The sequence below is a fragment of the Eptatretus burgeri genome, chromosome 7 (assembly GCF_056783735.1).
Source record: "Eptatretus burgeri isolate ZD-2024b chromosome 7, Ebu_testis_v1, whole genome shotgun sequence".
Lineage (NCBI taxonomy): Eukaryota > Metazoa > Chordata > Myxini > Myxiniformes > Myxinidae > Eptatretus > Eptatretus burgeri.
Window position 1 is genome coordinate 5,060,694 of NC_140967.1, and position 15,331 is coordinate 5,076,024.

At 42.4% G+C, this 15,331-nt stretch overlaps 1 long non-coding RNA gene across 2 annotated transcripts in view; it reads right to left on the reverse strand.

Moving 5' to 3' along the window:
• Window positions 1-15,331, reverse strand: part of LOC147022593 (uncharacterized) — a 42,597-nt gene that overhangs the window by 18,027 nt on the left and 9,239 nt on the right. The window contains exons 4-5 of one of the 2 annotated variants that reach the window (XR_015059804.1): window positions 8,848-8,955; window positions 4,141-5,452 (exon numbers count right to left, since the gene is read on the reverse strand). This is a non-coding gene — a long non-coding RNA (uncharacterized LOC147022593). Of the gene's footprint in view, window positions 1-4,140; window positions 5,453-8,847; window positions 8,956-15,331 lie in introns of those variants that run through there. The other variant, XR_015059805.1, reaches the window with a different exon arrangement.

Here is a 15,331-nt window from a genome sequence, read left to right on the forward strand (position 1 = left end):
GGCCTCTATGGTCGGGTGGCAAAAAAGAAGCCATTACTCAAAAATCCCACCTTGAGCCCATTTGAGGTATGCAAAAACTCACTCTGGAGATTCTGAAGCCATGTGGCAAAAAGTTTTGTGGTCTGACAAAACCAAAAAGGAACTTTTTGGAGGAAATGCAAAACGTTACGTCTGGTACAAACCCAACATCGCACATCACTCAACGAACACCATCCCTACTGTGAAGCATGGTGGTGGCAACATCGTGTTCTGGGGATGTTTGTCATCAGCAGGGACCGGGTACTCGTCAGAAGAGGAGGGAAAATGGATGGAGCAAAATACAGAAAAATCCTGGAGGAAAACCTGCTGCCCTCTGCCAGAAAGCTGAAATTGGGACGGAAGTTCACCTTTCAGCCTGACAATGACCCGAAGCACACGGCCAAAGCTACACTGGAGTGGCTCGGGGACAAAAAGATAAATATCCTGATGTCGCCCAGTCAGTCAGAGTCAGAGCACACTCAGAGCCCCGACCTAAATCCAATCGAAAATCTGTGTCATGACTTGAAGATTGCTGTCCATCAACGTTCCCCACACAACTTGACTGAGCTTGAACAGTTTTGTACAGAAGAATGGGCAAATATTGCCCAATCAAGGTGTGTAAAGTTGGTGGAGACCTACAGACTCACAGCTGTAATTGCTGATTAACTCGGGGGGGGGGGGGTGGGTGTACACTTTCTATCCATCCATCCATTGGGACCATACTCTGTGCAGAGCGTTGGTGCTGCCTAAACAGTCTTCTTAGCGAGTGGACACAATCCTGGACAGGTCACCACTCCGAAACAGTATACCAGCAAGCTGGCACTCATTTTGCCGACTTCGGAAGGATGACAGGTTGAGTTAACCCCACCTGGTATTTATTCAACAGCCAAGTGGGATTTGAAGTCAGGATCCTTGGATCCCAAGCCCACCACCCTAACCATTAAGCCAACACCAGGCATGGGGTAACAAGTATTGACTCTAAACACACACACACACACACACACACACACACACACACACACACACACACACACACACACACACACACACACACACACACACACACACACACACACACACACACACACACACACACACACACACACACACACCATATATGTGAATGTAATTCAAAGGCAGAGACTTTGTCATAAACATGTACCTAGTTTGGCACCATTTTATTGTTTTTGAATGTTTGTTAAATATTTAACTTAACGTGGGTCATGCAGGCTCAGGCTATGACACTGAACTTTCATCATTACCATTTTGGGCTTCAAAGTTCACATAAGCTCCAAATTTTTTTTTTAATTACTGCAGACGATATGACACTGTGGCTGAAAGTCACTGAAAACTGAAATTTAATTGGTCAATACATGACGCCACGTCAGCGATTGTCGGAGACTGCGCACACTCCATGGTGATACACGATTGTCTCCGATAGCTCGTCATAAAAGTCGAACGTGTTCAACTTTTATGAATGTTGTCGACACACCTGAAAAACAAACTCGTTGACGACGATCGTCAACCACTGCACATTAAACGATTATTAAAAACTGTCACCGGCAATCTTGGAGCGTTTCATCGGTTGTGTGTGGTGGCCCTAAGCATGTTGGTTCAGGGTGATAATTTCGCTTGTGTACTTATGATTTGATATGGAACGAATTGTTTATCATTTTTGACAAATGTTTGTTATGGTGAGAACTTTCTCAGCTCGCCAGATGGGAAGCTGCCCGTACTGCAAACTCACGATGAAGGACGTGGGCCGGTGAAAGGCCCGAGTGGACGGGCGTGTGCTACCCAAACACCCAGCGGATCGCGACCAGTGATGAACTTTGAATCTTGCATGAGTGCCTCCTGTGAACACGGAAGGCTTTGGTGATTTATTTAATGGATGTCTACAATAATAAAGATGCTGTGCATCATTGCCAAGTAACGGTATCCAACTCTTCGAGAAAGGAAATCTGTGTGACAAGAAAATACACAAAGCCTGTGCCGGCTATATTTGCGTAGGAGTGAGATGTACCAGTTAGACTTCCCTGAGGGAGACACCGTGTCTGTTTTTGGTGCTTCTGAACACTGATGGGAATTGCACTCGATTTTTGCATCCATTGCTAAAAGGAGAAACATCTAAATTCTTGCTTTTTCTTTCCTTGTATCTCTTCTACTCTCCATTGTACATCGCTCCTTAGCAATTCCATATCCAGGCGATGCATTCCGTCATCGCCGGGCACCGAAAGGAGTACTCAGTTTTTACTCCGTTTGTTTGTTTTCATGTTTGTTTGTCCGGGCGATATCTCGGCCATCCTTTGAGCTCGGAAGCTGAAATTTGGGGATAAAAGTGAAGATGTGCTTTGGCAAAAACGGTATTTTTTTATTTTTGATCAATCAATTAATTTATTATTAATTACTTAATTATTATCGATTTATTAATTACTTATTTATTTTATTTTGTCACCCTGGCAATATCTCAGACACCTTTTGAGCTCGGAAGCTGAGATCTGGACACGACGGTGAACAAGTGATTTGGCTATAAAAGGTATTTTTGATTTATTGATTAATCAAATAATCGATGAATTCTTCATTTTTCAATGAATTACGTAATTTTCAAAAAGTTACAGGTTTGGATGAAACATTGGTGGCTTTGTTATGCTATTCGGCAATTGATTAAGAAATCAATCATTTTATGATCATTATTCATTTATTTTAACGATGCAATTAATCAATCTATTATTGTACACCACTCCCTCCCAATTTGATCTCCATGTGCTGCATGGTGGCACTAGCGGGCACCAAAGGTGCCTCGCCAATGTTGTGTGCTGGAGGATTTGTTATTTATTTATTTATTTGGCATGGGGGAGGTGTATTGTGAATGTACCACGACTTGTTTCTCTCTTTATTTATATTTCTGTCTCGGAGAAGTGAATTATTTCAGAATTTTTTTTTGTAAGGCTGACTTGGCTGTGCCTGGATGTGTTTGAGGGTAGTGGAGCCGCAGCTGAAACCCGAATCCTATCCAGGCTCCTCTTGATGACTCCAATGCAGTATTTGGTCTTGCGTGTGTGTGTGTGTGTGTGTGTGTGTGTGTGTGTGTGTGTGTGTGTGTGTGTGTGTGTGTGTGTGTGTGTGTGTGTGTGTGTGTGTGTGTGTCGTCGTCTGTTACTTCCATATGTGGGTTTCAGAAGGTGGAATGGAGCCCTCAAAGGTCTCAAAGTATCCACCTTCGTGTGTTTATGTGTGCGCGCATCCGTGCAAGTTCCGGTTGTTGGCTACTATGTCCACATGTGTGTGTGTGTATGTGAGTGTTTGTGTGTGTGTATCCGTGTGTGTATGTTATCCACTCCCATGTGTTAACAGGAAATGGTAGGAACTCGACACCTCACATCCATGGATATTTCTCCTATTTGGTATATTTTCGTGATTCCCATTTGCATCCCAGAACGCAACAACCATGGTTAACCATTTTCAAATTACCACCCTTTCATTTAAATGCTTAAAATTATGTTAAAAAGACAACTTGCCTTCCAGATTTCCCACCAGTAATGGCAGGTTAAAAGTGCCCAGACGAACAGAACCGAGACGCTGTAAATGCACACCCAGCGCGTGTGTCCATTCATGTCATTTCAAAAGTCCCGTGTTGTTCCAGATATAATATATCCCGATAATGTCACGTGGTGCTTGTGTCAAGGTATGCATAGGTTCAATATATCACGTCCTTTCGGCATCACCTGTATCCTGTGTTCATCATATAAAAACAGGACCGCCTCTCCTGAAGCTCACCTGGATCAGGAGCAACAGTCAGTCAAATCCCCCCGCAGACCCCCTTCGACCCTGAATTTTTTTTTTAATGCCGTGAACAAACTTTGGTACATCTCGGGTGATGAAGGTTATGGTCAAGTTTCATCAAAACTGTGTGTGCAGTTTCTGAGAAGAGAGCAAATAGCCCTACCTATTTTGGAGGGTCAAACCCCGTCCCGTAGACACTCCCCCTTAATGAGCACAGATTTTGATGCGGTTGATACACCTTCATTGGGCATTTGATATGAAGCTTGTAGCCAAATGTCATCAAAATCATAATATGTTTGTTCAAGCGATAATGACTGAAGTGTTTACAGACTCACTGACTCACTCACCTCCAGACACTGCTCGATCACATCAGCTCACCTGACTTAAGTCCAGGTGACCACTTTTTGAAAGTGGCTCCATGTGAGTTGATAATGTTCGAACTAATGCTACAATTATTATATCTCAAATGTGAGCGTCTTTTTAACTCACCATGGTGTCGGTTTTCCTGCGACCATTTTCACCCACCAAATGCCATTTACAGATGCATTCAATTACGGTTACGCACCTGCAGGTATGACGTCATTGACGTTTTTGTCATTTGGTGCTCATCATGTGTGAATAAACAGTGAGACGTCATTCCCTCCTGGTCAGTCGCTGTTCAAGTGTGAACCGGTTGAGGTTTTCTTGTGTAACATTGCCATTATCACACCATGTCCATCTGTTCTCTCACCGACACACCCACGAGGACACCGAGAGACGATGGTGCAAGAATCGGTGACATAAGGTTGTTTTTCCAAACCGTGAATTGCATAATGATGGCTTTACACATACTTGGGGGAGAAAGGGGGAGAAGAAGGGGGGCTGGAGTACTCACCTGCTTTCAAAGGCTTCTTGCAGGTACATGAAGCTGCAGTTTTATGTTTTTTAAAAAAAATATCTTTTCATCTTCAGTGGTTTTGTTGAAATGTGCATCGGAGTGACTTTTCAAAATGTATTTTTGAATGTTGTGAGATTGTTTATCGGAACACTGTTTCACAGAAATGTTGTGTCACATTTGACAAACACCAGCAACGTACAGGTGTGCACTCAGGTTTCCTGACATGAGAACAATTTTTTTTTTCATTTTCTTTGTGTATAAGTTTGTTAAAGACTAAACATCACGGTGTTCCAAACTTGGTGGAGTATGCAAATCTACTGCCATCTACTGGTTGCACATTGTGTCTCAAATCAGAACTTCAATTTTCGTTCTACTTCCATTATCAGACCTGAAAGATACAGAACGAACTTATGAACATGGTTTTCCCATGTCATTGTTGTGTAAACGTCACGATTACTGAATGTCTCAATTTCTCTGAGTCGTTGTGAAACGATGAATGAACATTGTGTCGGGTATTCCTGTCGATTATTGCACATTTGGCCAAGTGGAATCGCCGAGAGACATCATACCTCCCTCTGAGCTGTCTAACCCGGGTTCGAATCCAGACCCAGGTATGAACTGTCATCCCGGTGCTTCGCAGGTTGGGAGAGACATCAACGCGTGTGCCGTCTCTCGGATGGATGTTAAACGGGACGTCCGGTCTCCTTGTATTGGTTGATGGACGCTGAAGATCACAGGGTGTCCTTCATGAAGATGTGAGTTATCGCCTGCACCCTGAACAAATTACAAATTCTGAGCTTGACTAAATTCCATATCAAACTAACAAACTTGAGCGATGTTAAATGTAAACAATTTGTTTGTTTAATATCTTATTACCTATCACTTGAGTAATATAAATAATTATGGGTGTAAAACTTATAATGCTTCAAGTAACTTAATGAATAGTGTAATGTTACCTTTCATTATATTTAGACTGTATTAAGATTGACGATTAGTGATCAGAAACTATCTAATCATTGCCTAACCAAGCCAAATTTGTCAGGTAAGTGCACTTTTTGAAATCCCCATTTGTTGGGTGTCCCATTTTTGAAATCCCCATTTGTCGGGTAAGTCCCCTTTTTGAAATCCCCATTTGTCGGGTAATTCCCATTTTTGAAATCCCCATTTGTCGGGTTAGTCCCCTTTTTGAAATCCCCATTTGTTGGGTTAGTCCCCTTTTTGAAATCCCCATTTGTTGGGTGTCCCATTTTTGAAATCCCCATTTGTCGGGTTAGTCCCCTTTTTGAAATCCCCATTTGTTGGGTAAGTCCCCTTTTTGAAATCCCCATTTGTCGGGTAAGTCCCCTTTTTGAAATCCCCATTTGTCGGGTAAGTCCCCTTTTTGAAATCCCCATTTGTCGGGTAATTCCCATTTTTGAAATCCCCATTTGTCGGGTAAGTCCCCTTTTTGAAATCCCCATTTGTTGGGTAAGTCCCGTTTTTGAAATCCCCATTTGTTGGGTTAGTCCCCTTTTTGAAATCCCCATTTGTTGGCTAAGTCCACTTTTTGAAATCCCCATTTGTTGGGTAAGTCCATTTTTCAAAGATGTCTTACTGCAATTGAGGTACTCGTGCATTTGATGATGTGAAATTGAATGTGTTTGCATTTTTTGTTGTGATAGTACATTTTGACTACTGAAGGAGTCCTCCCATAGATCAGTTTGCATCTGTCCTGATAGTTACGCGTGAAGCCTTGCTGCTGGAGGACATTTGGGGAGGAAGCTTTGACGACGCGACAGTGATGTCAAGCATGTGAGCCCTGAATTTTTCTGTCCACAGGCCCAGAACATGTAACTTGGTATCATCGACTCGGATTGCCTTTCATGTCCTGACACGAAATTTTGCCATTCTGATCAGGTGTTCAATAGAATTTATTTTTGCTCTTCCCAGGACATCAGTGCTGGTAATCTTCGACCACCATTTAATCTTCCTGATGTGAAAGGTAGCGTTGCTAATAACCCTCAAGGAATTGTATATAGAAACGATACAGAGAGTTTAGCATTGGCAGCCACGTTGGAATGATTACTGCACAACAGGTGCTTTTCTTCGTTAAGGCTGAAATCTCTTACACCAGACTTCATTTTCAAAATAAGGCCTGGGTTCTCGGTACCTACACAATATGTGAATCGATCTGAGCATCGAATGATGCTTTGATAGTCAGTTGGTTCCCCAGGTATTCAAAGCCAACGGTAGATTTTCTGGTTCCACTTGTAAGATTACTGATGCTGTCTTCTTTCTTTGGATTTTGTCCTAATAATTGCTGCATTGTCAGCAAAGAGACATCAAACACAGTCATGCACGTCACAATTTCCCTTCAGGTGATGCAGGTAAATAGTCTCCCATCAATCTTGAGTAATTATAACGACACACACTTGGAGATCTCTAAATATTTGTTCTGAGCTTGCATGGTAGACAGATGTTGAGTGGAGTATGTGGAAAGAACACAGCCTTTGTGGGGGGTCATTATTAATGTCAAAGACTTCAGAGACCATTCCAGGGAATGCCACTTTACACACCATACCCTCGCGGAGATTCTGCGCAATTCGGTAGGGAAACAAATTTTAAATTTGATGATCATAGCCCACAGGGTGTTGGTTCCTGTTCATTGGGTCACAAGCTTTCACTAGATCAATAAATATGAGATACAACAGCAACAGTCGGTCGTGAACCAATTTGTCTGGAAGCCACACTCAGATTCATGCAGGAACTCCCCTTAAATGACGATGTCATGTGTGTTAACATGATGTGACGAAGGACCTTGCTTCCGACACACACCGGTATAATCTCATGGTGCTTAACACAAATCAGACGATCAAACCTCTTCAATATGTCAATGTTGTAATCCTCGAAGCCTGTTCCTCTTCCCACGCAACTGTTATGGTCTTGTGTTGCATCTCCAATTAACTTTAGTACTTCGGTAGAGGGTACAAGAAGACTTGTTTTTTTCATACTTGAGCACGTTCACAGCCTTCACGATTGTATAAACGATGGATGGGAAGACAGTGTCATCCATGACTGACTGAGCTGTTCCATGAGGTTCAGTAAATCAAGGTCGACCTCTGAACGATGGTTAAGCAGCATTGTGAAGTCTTCTCTCCAAAGTGCAACTCGGATATTATCATTATTATTAACTCAGGTCATGTGATCAACAGCCTCAACCAATGCTTAGAAGTCACAACATTTCAAGATGTCAACCATACGGTTTCCTTCCAAAAAATTTTTTGGGTATCATCAGCACTTTCTTGGATTCCTCTCATTCGTTCTGTCCACAACTGATCAACTGAGCTAAGCATCTCCTTAAAAAAATCGCATAGTTTTATCTTTAAAGTATTCTACTTCTGCTGATCGATCATTTGTAACGTCGAATACCTTGTGGTGTAACTCATGGTGAACCACTAACTCATGGTCTTGCAAACGATCAACATTCGGTTCGCACGTTATATATACAATGACGACATCTTGAACTTAGCCTTGCACAGACTACTTTTTGGTGACACAGCACTCGGCCCTCCAATGAATAATCGAAACATCATGGAGATGCTTTATGACGTCATGGAGATGCTTTATGACATCATGGAGATGCTTTATGACGACACTCAGCATTTTTACCCATCGCTTCGCTGATGGACTTAAAAGATAACCATGATGTACTTCACAAACATTCTCCTCTATTGACCCTATCATTGTTTCGTGTTGGCTTAAGATCTTTAGGTCTTGAGTTTCAGCCCCTGAAATTCCGTTAAATAACACCAGGTGGGTTGATTCAGCCATCTTTCTGAAGTCGGCAAAATGAGTACCAGTTTACTGGAAACAGGGGACACTTCATCAGCAGCACAGCCATGCTCACAGAAATGATGCAGCAGCAGCAATGATGCACCGTACGAAATAATAATAATAAGGCCATCATTTGCCCGAGGTCATCTTCCATCTGTTTGAAAGTGAGCGAACATCACCAGCTTCTTCATTTTAACGACCACAATTATTCCCACGTTCTTGTGCGGTTGTGCGGTGAGTGGATTGAGGTGGTTGGTTTGGCTAAACTCTTTCACGAACCGGATGGACAAGCCTGATGTGCGACTAAGGTTACAGCAGCAATTTGTAATTTGGCCAGGTTGCCGGCGATAGCTTACCTACTCTTCACAAAGGATTTGTAACGTCCACAAACGAATGCTGCCAGATGGGATGTCCAGCTTAACGTCCATCCGAGGGCTGGCGCACACATTGATGCTTCTCCCTGCCTGTGAGACACCAGGATGACAGTTTATAGCTGGGTCGGGAATCAGACTCAAGCTAGACAGCTCAGAGGGGAGTGTGCGTACCTCAAGGTTATCCCGCCAGGCCTAATGAACACGTTACAGTGTTTAAAGGCTTTTACAATGACTGGCAGCATAACTAATAATATTAGCAATGATTGGCACAAATCGATAACGATTGCAGCAATGAGTGGCAATAGTACATCATAGTTTGTAAAAAAAAAAAAAGAAGGACATATTGAAATATTTCATAATCACTTCAATAACTTAATACTGGTGGTTCACAATATTTTTATTAATGATTGGAGTTAATGAAATGGGAAATAATGAAAACACTTGATTTAGTCAAAGATATCAACGTTTAATATCATCCTGGTGTTGCTGAGTGGTGAGGGTGGTTGGCTTGGGATCCTTGGGTCCTGAGTTTGAGCCACTGTTTTTACACCGTTGAATTAACACAAGGTGGGGTTGACTCAGCCCGCCATCCTTCAGAGGTCGGTGAAATGAGTACCAGTGTACTGGTAATAGGGGCACTGCATCAGCGACACAGCAACACCCAAACAAAATGATGTTACCCACAGCCTTGTGCTGCATACGAAGGAGGAGGAGAAGGTGTTGTTCAACCTCTGGTGTCGATGACGATTGGTGACAATAGGTGTACTTTTGAGATCATCCTCCATTGACGATTGGTGACAACAGGTGAACCTTTGAGATCATCCTCCATTGACGATTGGTGACAACAGGTGAACCTTTGAGATCATCCTCCGTTGACGATTGGTGACAACAGGTGTACCTTTGAGATCATCCTCCATTGACGATTGGTGACAACAGGTGTACCTTTGAGATCATCCTCCATTGACGATTGGTGACAACAGGTGTACCTTTGAGATCATCCACCGTTGACGATTGGTGACAACAGGTGAACCTCTGAGATCATCCTCCTTTGGCGATTGGTGACACCAGGTGAACCTTTGAGATCATCCTCTGTTGACGATTGGTGACAACAGGTGAACCTTTGAGATCATCGTCCACTGACGATTAGTGACAACAGGTGTACCTTTGAGATCATCCTCCGTTGACGATTGGTGACAACAGGTGAACCTTTGAGATCATCCTCCGTTGACGATTGGTGACAACAGGTGAACCTTTGAGATCATCCTCCGTTGACGATTGGTGACAACAGGTGAACCTTTGAGATCATGTTCCATCCTCCCTCGCATTAACCTCACGGTCGCATGCAATGTTTTTAATAACACCTTCCTGCCAAAAACCGACAATCGAACAATGAACACGTACACATGGCGAACACCAAAACTGCTTTGTGACGTACATAATGAAATAAACCGACAATCTAACGATGAGCACGTACACATGGCATACACCAAAAGTGCTTTGTGATGTACAAAATGAAATAAACTGACAATCGAACAATGAATACGTACACATGGCGTACACCAAAAGTGCTTTGTGACGTACATAATGAAATAAACCGACAATCGAACAATGAATACGTACACATGGCATACACCAAAAGTGCTTTGTGATGTACATAATGAAATAAACCGACAATCGAACAATGAACACGTACACATGGCGTACACTAAAAGTGCTTTGTGACGTACAAAATGAAATAAACCGACAATCGAACGATGAGCACGTACACATGGCGTACACTAAAAGTGCTTTGTGACGTACAAAATGAAATAAACCGACAATCGAACGATGAGCACGTACACATGGCATACACCAAAAGTGCTTTGTGATGTACATAATGAAATAAACGGACAATGTAACGATGAGCACGTACACATGGCATACACCAAAAGTGCTTTGTGACGTACATAATGAAATAAACCGACAATCGAACAATGAACACGTACACATGGCGTACACTAAAAGTGCTTTGTGACGTACAAAATGAAATAAACCGACAATCGAACGATGAGCACGTACACATGGCGTACACTAAAAGTGCTTTGTGACGTACAAAATGAAATAAACCGACAATCGAACGATGAGCACGTACACATGGCGTACACTAAAAGTGCTTTGTGACGTACAAAATGAAAAAACCCGACAATCGAACGATGAACACGTACACATGGCATACACCAAAAGTGCTTTGTGACGTACAAAATGAAAAAAACCCAACAATCGAATGATGAACACGTACACATGGCATACACCAAAAGTGCTTTGTGACGTACAACATGAAAAAACCCAACAATCGAATGATGAACACGTACACATGGCGTACACTAAAAGTGCTTTGTGACGTACAACATGAAATAAACCGACAATCGAATGATGAACACGTACACATGGCGTACACTAAAAGTGCTTTGTGACGTACAACATGAAAAAACCCAACAATCGAATGATGAACACGTACACATGGCGTACACTAAAAGTGCTTTGTGACGTACAACATGAAATAAACCGACAATCGAATGATGAAGACGTACACATGGCGTACACAAAAAGTGCTTTGTGACGTACAAAACGAAATAAACCGACAATCGAACAATGAATATGTACACATGGCGTACAAAAAAACCGCTTTGTGAAGTACAAAATGAAACAAACCGTCAATCGAACAATGAACACGTACACATGGCATACACTAAAAGTGCTTTGTGACGTACATAATGAAAAAAACATGACAATCGAACGATGAACACGTACACATGGCGTACACTAAAAGTGCTTTGTGACGTACAAAATGAAATAAACCGTCAATCGAACAATGAACACGTACACATGGCGTACACGAAAAGTGCTTTGTGACGTACAAAATGAAATAAACCGACAATCGAACGATGAACACGTACACATGGCATACACCAAAAGTGCTTTGTGACGTACAAAATGAAAAAAACCCGACAATCGAAAGATGAACACGTACACATGGCGTACACCAAAAGTGCTTTGTGACGTACATAATGAAATAAACCGTCAATTGAACAATGAACACGTGCACATGGCGTAGACTAAAAGTAGTTTGTGACGTACAAAATGAAATAAACCGTCAATCGAACAATGAACACGTACACATGGCGTACACCAAAAGTGCTTTGTGACGTACATAATGAAATAAACCGTCAATTGAACAATGAACACGTGCACATGGCGTAGACTAAAAGTAGTTTGTGACGTACAAAATGAAATAAACCGTCAATCGAACAATGAACACGTACACATGGCATACACCAAAATTGCTTTGTGACGTACAAAATGAAAAAACCCGACAATCGAACAATGAACACGCACACATGGCGGACACCAAAAGTGCTTTGTGACGTACATAATGAAATAAACCGTCAATCGAACAATGAACACGTACACATGGCATACACTAAAAATGCTTTGTGACGTACATAATGAAAAAAACATGACAATCGAACGATGAACACGTACACATGGCGTACACCAAAAGTGCTTTGTGACGTACAAAATGAAATAAACCGACAATCGAACGATGATCACGTACACATGGCGTACACCAAAAGTGCTTTGTGACGTACAAAATTAAACAAACCGACAATCGAACGATGAACACGTACACATGGTGTACACCAAAAGTTCTTTGTGACGTACACCATGAAATAAACCGACAATCGAAAGATGAACACGTACACATGGCATACACTAAAAGTGCTTTGTGACGTACAAAATGAAAAAACCCGACAATCGAAAGATGAACACGTACACATGGCATACACTAAAAGTGCTTTTTGACGTACATAATGAAATAAACCGTCAATCGAACGATGAACACGTACACATGGCGTACACTAAAAGTGCTTTGTGACGTACAAATTGAAATCTTAAAAGTTGAATTTTTTTTTTAAATCTTCAGCCGTTTGTCCTGGTGGACATCGATCGATGTCCGTGCGTGCTTGGTGTGTTGCGCACCAGTCTGTGATAAATAATTCCATGTACACGAGTCGAGCTAAGAATCCAGGTTTACCCAAGGTCTGAATTTGCACTCGGGAAGACGATTTTCTGCAAAACATTTACAAAGCTCCTTATTATCGTTAAAGTTTCATCGAATTGATCAATTGTAATCAAATTGCTTCACCCAATGTGATTATTGAATATTCGAGTTTGCTGTCCAGTGTAGATTGTGTTGTAAACAGCACTCGCACACCTTTAGCATGATTGTTTAACACTCCCCCCCTCTACCCCCCCCCCCCAAAGGAGACTCCCAACTGCTCGAGTTCATACGTCTCAAAAGATAGAACACCTCCCCCAATTGGCTTTTTAAAGGTTACCTGTCTGTTACATTCCTGACACCGTGGAATGAAAAAAAAACACAAAGGTATGAATTACACCAGTCCTTAGGTTTAACTGATGCTTTCCTGTTTAATAATGACTCCCTTGAGGTTCAGTTTCTGACGACGTTTTTGACTTGAAGAGGTCGATGATGAGTACTAATTTAACCGCTACGATTATTCCCACCTTCTCGTGGGTCACCTGGAGAAAGTTTCACTTTCTACCCAAGGCTTTCACGAGCACACATCTGAAAGGCAATTGTGTGCTACCTCTGCACCATCCTGTCCGACCTCGTGACTTCCAAAGGTACGACAATTTCAGGCCCTTCGGGTTCCCGTGTGAGCACCTTGGTCATGATGGGTGAGAGGCAGGTTCAAACCCCTTGTCTCGTCTGACAAGGGTCTGAGTGTTCTTATTTCGTATGCAGAACGAGGCTGCGGGGCAGCATCGATGGCTGAAGGCGCGGCTGTGGCTGTGTAGTTGATGCAGTGCCCTCTGTGTGTTTTGGCACGAATTTTGAATTTGTTCGTGGTGCCTGAGATAGCTCGCATACTTTTCTCGAAGGATATCGTGGGATCTTTAACGCCACCAACTGTTGTCCGCAGATGTGAATCTCGTTTAACGCCCATCAGAGGGATGGCACACGTAGTTGGGCAGATAACAGCAATTTTTTGAGAGGAATCGTGCAAATGATGATACAAGCATCAAATTTGGCACATTTGTTCTCCAGGGGATTCTAATCAAATCTGCCTGGCCATTTGAAAATCCAAATTTTGAAAAATTTGGATTTTCAAATGGCTAATCGGGCAGATTTGATCAGAAAGCCCTGCAGAACAGAAATGCCAAATTTGATGCTTGTATCATAGTTTGCACGATTTTTCTACTATCTACTACACTGTCGCATCGATGAATCACCGGGACGAGAGTTAAGAGCTGGGTCGGGATTCGAACCCAGTGCAGACAAAAAAATTTCAAAAGGCCTTTGCATGCATTGGACCAAGTTGTATCTCCAGGCCTCAGTTGCTCGAAACTCAGCTAATTTAACCACTGGATAAGAGCTATCCTAAGGTTAAAATTCTTACCCGATGGCTAACCGACCACGAGGAAGCAGGTTACCAGTTTTTTAAAAAGTATTTCGTATGACTTCACCAGGGTAGGAACACTCAAGTCACCCTAGATGGAAACTTTGTAAATTGTTTCTACCAGATGAGTAATTTGACCACAGGATAGCGCTTACACGAGATTTGAGCGACCGGGTGGGTGCAGGCTGAATTTAGGGTCTCAGGTGCACCGTGATTCCAATTGTTTTGGAAGATAGGTTCAGAAATGAATGGAACGTGTGCGATTGTAATCTTTGGAGAGAAAGAATCAAATGACAAACCTTCCTTCTTTGTATGACGAGATGCATCATGTCTACTGTCTTTGTCCTGGAAGCGATGTTTTTCCGGGAGTCTTCGATCACTGTTCAAAGGGAAGAGGCACTGCATTCCCTTTGTATGCCAGCAGGGGGTGATCGCAATCAAACCACATGGTTGTTAAACGTTCACTGTTGGTAAAACTCATGGTAAACGAAATTGTCACCGAGAGTCTTGAATCAGATCCGTGATGAACTTGATGATGAACAGATCTTATTTGGTTGCCATCGGATCTATCTGGAACAAAACTCGAACTGGTTCTTATCCGATCCCGCACTAACGGCCGAGCATGTTGTCCCACTCTCATGCTAATCCCCCATTGTGACGTCACACGCCTCCAGATGGGCCTATTCAAATGTCTCGGATTTGAATCATTGACCGCCTCAATGGATTATATATTTCTCTCTTGGCGATTCATGAAGACACATTCATAGAAGAAATACGTCGGTGTTGGTACTTGGTGATAGGAATGCCTGCGCTGCCCAGCCCCTCGATCGTAGTGGTTGGTTGGACGTTGGTTATGAAAGGTTTGGTGAATTGATAAATCTGTACTGCTTCTGTAAACTCACTGGTTACACTCAAGGTTTTGATCCACACTGCGTTACGCTGTTTTTGGTTTTCACAGACGTTTGTGTAGAAACATCGGTCGGACGTCAGACACACCTGAAGAA